The sequence below is a fragment of the Rhinichthys klamathensis genome, unplaced genomic scaffold (genome assembly GCF_029890125.1).
Source record: "Rhinichthys klamathensis goyatoka isolate OS25496 unplaced genomic scaffold, OSU_Roscu_1.1 h1tg000040l_1, whole genome shotgun sequence".
NCBI classification, from domain to species: Eukaryota; Metazoa; Chordata; class Actinopteri; order Cypriniformes; family Leuciscidae; genus Rhinichthys; species Rhinichthys klamathensis.
In genome coordinates, this window is record NW_026606587.1 from 347,186 (window position 1) to 356,252 (window position 9,067).

The window sequence follows — 9,067 nt, forward strand, 5'->3', positions numbered from 1 at the left end:
GCGGCCTCAGACCGATTTTAGATCTCAGGTTTTTGAACAAAGTGCTCATGAAGAGACCGTTCAAGATGCTCACTACCAGGAAACTCCTCGCGCAGGTGCACCAGGGGGACTGGTTCGTCTCTCTAGACCTGAAAGACGCCTATTTTCAGATCCAGATAAATCCCCGTCACAGGCCATTCTTACGTTTCGCCTTCGAGGGTCATGTTTATCAATACGCCGTTCTCCCGTTCGGCTTATCCCTGGCGCCCCGTACATTCACGAAGTGCATGGATACGGCGCTCGCCCCCCTGCGGAGCCAGGGGCTGCGCATATTGAATTATCTGGACGACTGGCTGATTTTGGCCCAATCACAGACGGAGCTTCTGTCGCACCGCGCAGTTCTCCTCGACCATCTGAAAACGCTGGGCCTCTCTGTCAACTGGACAAAGAGCTCCCTTCAACCCAGTCAATCGATTTCCTTTCTAGGAATAGATTTGAACTCGGTCACGATGACGGCTCGCCTGTCCACACAGCGCGCGCAGTGTTCAGCGACTGGCCGCCTCGTTTCAGATGGGCACCCGCACACCTCTGAAAACTTTTCAGAGGATGCTGGGTTACATGGCCTCAGCCTCCGCTGTGCTTCAGCTGGGCCTTCTGCACATGCGCCCGCTTCAGCTTTGGTTAAACAGCCGTGTACCCCACCGCGCGTGGAACACGGGCCGCCAGCTGATCAGAGTTACGCAGACATGTCTCACGGCGCTGCAGCCATGGACAGTAGCAGAATGGTTTCGGCAGGGCGTCACGATGGGGACCTTTTCCCGCCGAAAAGTCATCTCGACAGATGCATCCAACACGGGTTGGGGTGCAGTCTGCGAGGGCTCACCGGCCTTCGGCCATTGGTCGACACAGGAAAGCCCCTTACACATAAACTGTCTGGAAATGCTTGCGGTCGAGAACGCGCTCTCGCGCTTCCTCCCGCTCATTCGGGGACACCACGTCCTGATCAGTTCGGACAGCATGGCTGTGGTCTCCTATCTCAACCGTCAGGGCGGTGTCAGATCCAGGAATCTCTTCCTACTGACACACCGCATTTTAGTTTGGTCTCAGAGCCGCCTGCTCTCGCTCAGAGCGACGCATGTGCCGGGCCATCTGAACGACGGTCCAGACATACTGTCCAGGAACCTCATCTCCTCAGGAGAATGGTCCCTGAACACACAAACGGTCCAAATACTGTGGCGGCTATTCGGCAGAGCAGAAGTGGACCTCTTCGCGTCAGAAGAGAACGCTCACTGCCCAATATTTTTTTCAAGGAGCGAGGACGCGCTAGCCCAGGAATGGCCTCGCCGCCCGCTCTATGCATTCCCTCCGATCGCTCTGCTACCACAGGTAATTCAGAGGATCAGGGACACACGCCACTCGGTGCTCCTCATAGCCCCGCGTTGGGAGAGTCAGAATTGGGTTCCGGAGCTCACTCAGCTGTCACAGACAGCCCCGTGGCCCATCCCAGTCAGAGCAGATCTCCTCTCTCAAGCTCGCGGCACGATCTGGCACCCCCATCCACGGCGCTGGGCGCTACATGCATGGGTGATCAACGACTATTCGTCGATTTGCCAGAGGGAGTAAGAAACACTATCATACAGGCTAGAGCACCTTCCACGAGAAGGCTCTATGCGTCTAAATGGTCTGTGTTCTCAAAATGGTGCACCGACAAACATCTGGACCCACGGTCATGCGAGGTGCCGTCTTTGCTTGTTTTCCTTCAAGAGATGCTGGACAAGGGCAGGTCCCCCTCCACTCTCAAGGTTTACGTGGCAGCCGTCGCAGCGTTCTCTGAACCCCGACGCGCTCAGTCCCTGGGCAAAGACGAGTTAGTCATCCGCTTCCTCAGGGGAGCTAAGAGGATGAACCCTCCGCGCCCCCCTTCGGTTCCTATCTGGGATCTTTCTATAGTTCTCGAAGCTATGAAAGCACCCCCGTTCGAACCGCTCGAGTCTGTGGACCTAAAATACCTCTCGCTCAAAACCGTTTTTCTGACGGCTCTGTCCTCAGTAAAACGCGCGGGGGATCTTCACGCGCTCTCATCCAGCGCCGCGTGTCTCGAGTTTGGTCCGAATGATTCTGTTGTCATTCTCAAACCTAGGCATGGCTATGTCCCGAAGGCGATTGGTACCCCGTTCAGGGCTCAGATTATTTCCCTATCGGCTCTGCCTTCATCCGATAGTGAGCGCGACGCCAATCTCCTCTGCCCGGTGCGGGCTCTGAGATTGTACACTACGCGCGCTGCCGCGTTCAGACGCGCTGAGCAGCTTTTCGTGTCGTTTGGGGGGGCGCACCAAAGGTCTGGCCGCCTCTAAACAGACACTGTCTAGATGGATAGTAGACGCTATCGCCTCTGCTTACGCATCTAAATGCCTGCCCTGCCCTCTGGGCATCAGGGCGCACTCCACTAGAGGCATGGCCTCATCGTGGGCATGGTCCTGTGGAATTTCCATTCATGACATTTGTGTGGCCGCGGGATGGGCCTCCCCGTCCACTTTTGTCAGATTTTACAACTTGGAAGTTCCCGCCTTGCAGGCAAAATTACTAGCTGTCTAACGACCAGCTCCCTAAGAAGCTGCATTACTGGGAGTCCCTCACACAACCGGTTCGCCCCTTGTGCTCTCCTTAGATGCTTATGTATATACTTCATGTGCCCGCTCTGCCGGCCTCATATTACATTCACTCCACGTTAAAAATCCCCCGGTATCACCCTGGGATTCATGAGTGGATTCATAGCGCGCACGGCGTTGACCAGGTGTTCCCGCAGCGTAAGCTAGCTTACGCAATACGAGAGAACCTCTCGTAAGAGAACGAATCGGTTACCTAACGTAACCTCGGTTCTCTCTAGAAGAGGGAACGAGTATTGCGTTCCCGGCCGTGCTTGCGCTACTAGCGTTTCGCTTCACGCTGAAATAAATCAACATATAAGCCTGGGAGAGACTGTTATATACACCATAGCCACGCCCATTCTGGCGGGCCATGATGCAATGAGCGCGCGGGCGCTTCTCATTGGCAGCGGGTTCAGCCCCGCTCTCCCATAGGCTTAAGCAGTTCTCTCTGAGCGAACCAATGAGCTGCTAGCTAGCCTGCTCTAGGTCTGCCGCAGAGGAACTGCGTTGTCAATGGATACAAATTATGAAATAATTTTTTGGCTTCAAACTCTCAGCAAAGATGAATCTTTCCCGCAGCGTAAGCTAGCTTACGCAATACTCGTTCCCTCTTCTAGAGAGAACTGAGGTTACGTTAGGTAACCGATTCGTTATAAGCCATGAAGCCAAAATGACTTTAATGGTGAGTAATTGACATTTCAGCACTCATTGAACAGACAACGTACTTGTTGCACGTTAATATTTTTTTCCTTTTTTGGAAATGCACAGAGGAAAATAAATAAATTGTAACCGCTCGCACACCTGTTTAGTTTTTCCTTTGATTTGTCTGCTATTTAGTCTCATTCGTTTCTTTGCTCCTCTGGATTTGTTGATGTTTCCTGGACCGATTCCGTTTACCGACCTTTATCGCCCGGCTTTCTACGCTCCCCTGTCTGCCATGTAGCCTACAGAACCCGGTTTTGTTCATGAAATGGTTTGATCTGCTTTTGCTTTTTATGTTTTATTTATTGTACTTGAAAGAAATTTGTATATTCGTTTTTTTTTTTTTTTTTCACAAATGTATGACTTTTGGAAGTGCAAATTGATTACCATATGCACGTTTTAATAAAGTTGAATTAACGTAATCTTCTGTCATTTTTACTCTTCAAAGTGTACACTTGCAAGTGTTGATTATAATAAATTTACTGTTAGGCCCATTAAATAATTATAAGGATAAATAATATTTTAAAAAGTATATAATTATCTAACATCTGACTAATTAAAAAATTACCTCAAAACATAACATGTTAAATGGGGGATATCTCATAGCATAAAAAAACAATTGTCAGAACGTAGTCTTTCATTTGCTGAATGTCACGCAACAACAGCCCTGTTGCGTCTTACGGTACAGATCCACTTTTGCGACACGACTGAAGTGTGCGCCTACCTATACACTACGCCCTAAAAGCAGTGGCGCCTCCAGAAATTTTTCATAGGGGTGGCCAGATGGGGCCACTTAAAATCTTGGGGTGGCACACCAAAACTATAAACCATAATTTCAGAATTTTATTCTACTGTTGTAGTAAACCGGCCTATAGAAAACTATCAGAAAGACTTAAGGAAACTCCTACTGATATACTTTGGTTTATTGTGTTATATTTAATGTTAGCTTACTAATGATATTAGTAGGGCCCTACTAATATATATTATATATAATGATATATATATATATATATATATATATATATATATATATATACATATAAGGGCCCTCGCCCCACGGCAAATTTCCAGATACTTACATAATTGTGATGAATTTAATCCTTTTTAAGTTATTATTTTGCAGTGTAAGATTACAGTTAACACCTTTAAATATTACATAAATGTACTATGCATTTTTAATAAACTTAATGAGTGTATAAATCAGCAGCAAAAAGTAATTCTTGAAAAAATCTGCACAGTAATTTTATAAAATCTAAATATGTTAATAAAAACAAATTACTATTAGTTCTCTTATAAAATTCAATCAGGCAATCATACATTTCACAATTTTATAATTATATATTAATGTCAAGAATTCAGAAGTGGGTAGGTATAACAAAATAAAAATATATTGGCTTTTAATAATATTTCAGTGCTCAAACCCATGATAACATGAAAAACAGAGCGCACACAGCGTGTATGCGCATCGCGGGTGCAGAATGATGTGCTCAAAGCAACATGGTGACTCTGTGTGCAGCGCTGCGCTGCATAAGTGCGCATTTATAAGTTCACGTCACAAAGTGAAGAAATGTCGAGCGCACAAATCCTAGTGCGATTTGTTCCTTTGTTTCAGTTTTATATTCCAGTTATTGTGCGTTTGATGTCGATTCATAGTCCCTGTGATGTGTGTGTGATGATCTAGCAAGCACACGGTAGTGAGTCGTTTAAAAACAACAACAAACTCCAACAAAATAAAGTAATTTTATGCAAATCTACAGCCTTTTATCTACAGATATCATGCATTATAATGTGAATATATCATATTGGAGAGAGTTTTACCGTGCATCCAAGAGGCGCGCGCGCTGTTTGAATATGAATGGAGAATGATTGACAGCCGCAGAGGAGGGAAAACGAGTTTCCGTATATACTTTAATGATGTAAATAGACTTCTGTCCCTCACATTAAGCTATGGAATGACTTCAGATGACTTTGTCACCCAAACTGACGTAAAAAAAAAAAAAAGCGGGAGGCGCGCTGTTTGTATCCCTGCTTGTCAAAACGTGGCAAAGACACATCAAAAAACTGCTGTCACAGAATACTGTAACCGGCACTTAAAAAGCACGTCACGACACATAATGCCCCGTCTTCTTTTACTAAAGAATATTTTTGACTTATTTATGAAATGCATAACTGATGCTACTAAATTTTATTCTGGCCATTGAGGTGGCCAGTGGGGTGGCCAGGAGTCGGCCAGGGGTGGCCGTGGCCACCCCTGGCCACCCCCTGGTGGCGCCATTGCCTAAAAGTATGTACTCTTTTTGTGGAGAAAAAGTACATACTTTTGAGTGTGTTCCAAAAGAGTAGGCAAGCTTTGGGACTTACTACTTCATCATCTTTAACGGACAGCTCTGTCGCGTGCATCCTGTCACCATAAACTGCCCTCCAATCATCTCGTCACAGTTAAAATCCTCCATTCAATCTAAGTTAATTTCTTACGGTTTCAGAGAGAAATGTTGTCGCACGTTCACCTGCCAGTCCAGCCCGATCTCACGGCAATTCGTACGAATTTTACGAGGTGGCTAATTCGTACTAATTCATACGACCTCACTCGTACAAATTCATACGATTTTTGCTAATTCGTACATATTTTACGAGTTACCAAATTCGTATGAATTCGTACGAATGACCTACCCCTGACCCCGCCCCTAAACCTACCCATCACGTGGGTTTAGACAAATCGTACAAATTCGTATGAGTGAGGTCGTATGAATTAGTACGAATTAGCCACCTTTTAATCACTCGTACGAATTCGTACGAATTGGTCGTGAGATAGCGTTGGCCAGTCGTGGGTCTTTCATGCGGAGACTCTCCTCATGTGTTTGCAATTTGAATATGATAATGCATTTAAAAGTTAATGGCTAAACGTATCTTTGCAAAAGTTCACAATGCTGCTGCAGATGCAATATAATGTAGACAACATTGAATAAATACATTTTCGTCAGGTTAGATACTGATAATGAATCACTCAAACCCCTTTATCTAAACCTCTCTACACAACCGCCGGACTCGCCTCCATGTCTGTAGTTTTTTAACACTTTTCACTCGTGTTTGTAGTTGTAACCGAATCCTTGTGTAACGCGCTATGGGTTGTGGGCAATATCAGCCGTTAGAGTGTGCATCGATCTTCACTTCGGATTCTGACCGGATATAGTAGACCATCCGGGTCTCTTTGGAACACTCATTTCAAGATACTGCGATTTGGGACGTACTAATTTTATTTTCGAATACTATTTAGGACGGATAGTATGCGAATTGGGACGCAGCAGTGGTGTTGCGACGCCTCCCCTCCTTTGTACGTTGATGGGCGTTCCTCAAGTTTACCACTATGGGTGTGGTTTTTGTAGTAGGACGTCTAGAACAAATGGGACCCACGAGAGACTTCCCCCAGTCTCTATGTGCTCTACTTCTATTGGATAGTCGCGTCGCGTTCAACGGATTCATTTGCATAAAGATGGGCATCGGCCAGCTTTTTGACGCGCAGTATTTTTTTAAATGCAGCGCCGCCTTCCCTGGATGCTTTGCGGGCGTGTTAAATTCGCAACGTGACTATCCAATAGAAGTAGAGCACATGGAGACCAAGGGGGTAATCCACCAGTCGGAAACTGAAGTCTCCCTTGGGGCCGCCATTGGCTAGCAAGCCTTCACCTGCTGTTAGCATTACATTGACTCCCATTCATTTTGGCGTCACTTTGACAGCGAATAACTTTACATCTGAGGCGTTTAAAGACTCCATTTGTCCATTGTTTATTTCTAAAGAAACACAACAATGTATAAAATGCTCCATTACCTTGTATCTTACATTATGGCCCCGTAGAAGCAGTTTTTGTAAAAATAGGCTAACGATTGCGTCATAACACGCGACTCTCTGTCGCACAGTACAGAAATTACCGTATAGACAGAAGTAGAAGCTCACGGGCAATCGGGGGGACGTGGAGGCATAAAGTCAAGGGAGAAGCCCATAGAGAGTCATAAAGTTGATCCTGCTGCTAGCTCATGGACAGCTAATATACTCACGCTCTCCGGCTCTGCAAGATTCAGAAGGGAATGATTCAGATTCCTCTTGGCACAGCTACTAGAAGACGTACAGGTTGCTCACGTCACATCTACGTCGTCAAGCTCAGTTTGAGCCTGCGCAGTACGCTCGGACATCAGGAAGTGAGTGCGTGCTTATAATTGACTTCACTTTTCTTCGTTGAAGTCTATGGGGTCGCTGTGTCCATTTCTTTTACTGTCTGATGGAGACTGGGGGATGTCTCTTGCTGGTCCCATTTGTTCTAGACGTCCTACTACAAAAACCACGCCCATAGCGGTAAACTTGAGGAACGCCCATCAACGTACAAATGAGGGGAGGCGTCCCAACACCACGTTTCAGTCGTGTCGCAAAAGTGGATCCATACCGTTACAATTCTACTTTGTTATAATTTTGCGAGCGCGTTGACAGCGACGTTGCCATAGTAGAAATGCAAGTGCCACAGGCGTTGCCACAACGTAAATGTGTTTGCTGGGTAGTTAATAGTAAATAAACACGAATGAACAATAGGTATGTTGAAAGATACAGTACAACTTACGAAATGTATGCCTCACATAATATCGATCAATATGACCATAGCATGTTAGTTGACTTGGAAAATGAGTTATAGAGAGGAGTATTTTGCTAAATATGTGCACTATATTACATATGTATTATATTTTTACTTATATCATTAAAATATTATAACGTTGTTATTATAATAAAAAACATAAATCACAATCAAATCACAATAATTGAATTGAACTGAAATCGTGAAATTTGTGTCAAGCAATAATAAAAACAGTAGCCTACAGTCATTGTACCATGTAAACATTATAACATGTTGTCACTAAACTTAATAAATTCTGTTTAGTCACCAAATGTTTTGACAATCACAATATACACTTATTGCGATGCAAGTTTTTATTTTATTTTTATATCCCCCCAATCCACCCCCCTCCTTTCCATAATTCTCACTCCAACCTAAACTCAAAATTTGGGAGCCCTGGTAGTAACTAGCAACATGCTAAAATCTTCTTTAAAAACATTTTAATAATCATAGACCTTATTCAGATCAGCGCCATGACAGGTATGAAAGCGAGGCTGTGAGGGATAGACTTACCGTGTTTTCAATTGCATCCGCGGTAAAAAGCTAGGTGTGAAGCCAGTAGATCTTATACTGTAATTTCCACAGCTCATGTTGTCTGGAGTTTTATGTCTACTGACGTTTCTTTGAAAGGTATTTTGCATTGTTTCGTCAGCAGAACAATCTAAAAACACATTGAATATTGGTAAAACCCACTGAAGAGATGAGGGCCCATGTCTTTCCCTCACAGTCTCGCATTTATTCCCTTGAAAATCAAAGATGGCGCTGCTGTGAATAAGGTCTACAGTTCGCCGGAAAACACACACAGCATTCTATCGTCATCATTGTGGCAACTTTTGCACAGGCAAGCATCTAATTTTCTTTACACTTTTTCTGAATATATTTTTCTTTATAAAAATGCGGTTTGATTTTTGCATCCCTTTAGAAAGGAGGTTTGTTAATAGGTCTGACAGCTGTGGTTCATTAATGTTGCAGGCCAAAAGGCAGAGGCCTGATGAGTACTGGCATGATTAAAAGCATTTAATTAAATACGTTTTATATCAAAGGCCTTTATTGTGTAACCTACAAATGTACATAAAAGTG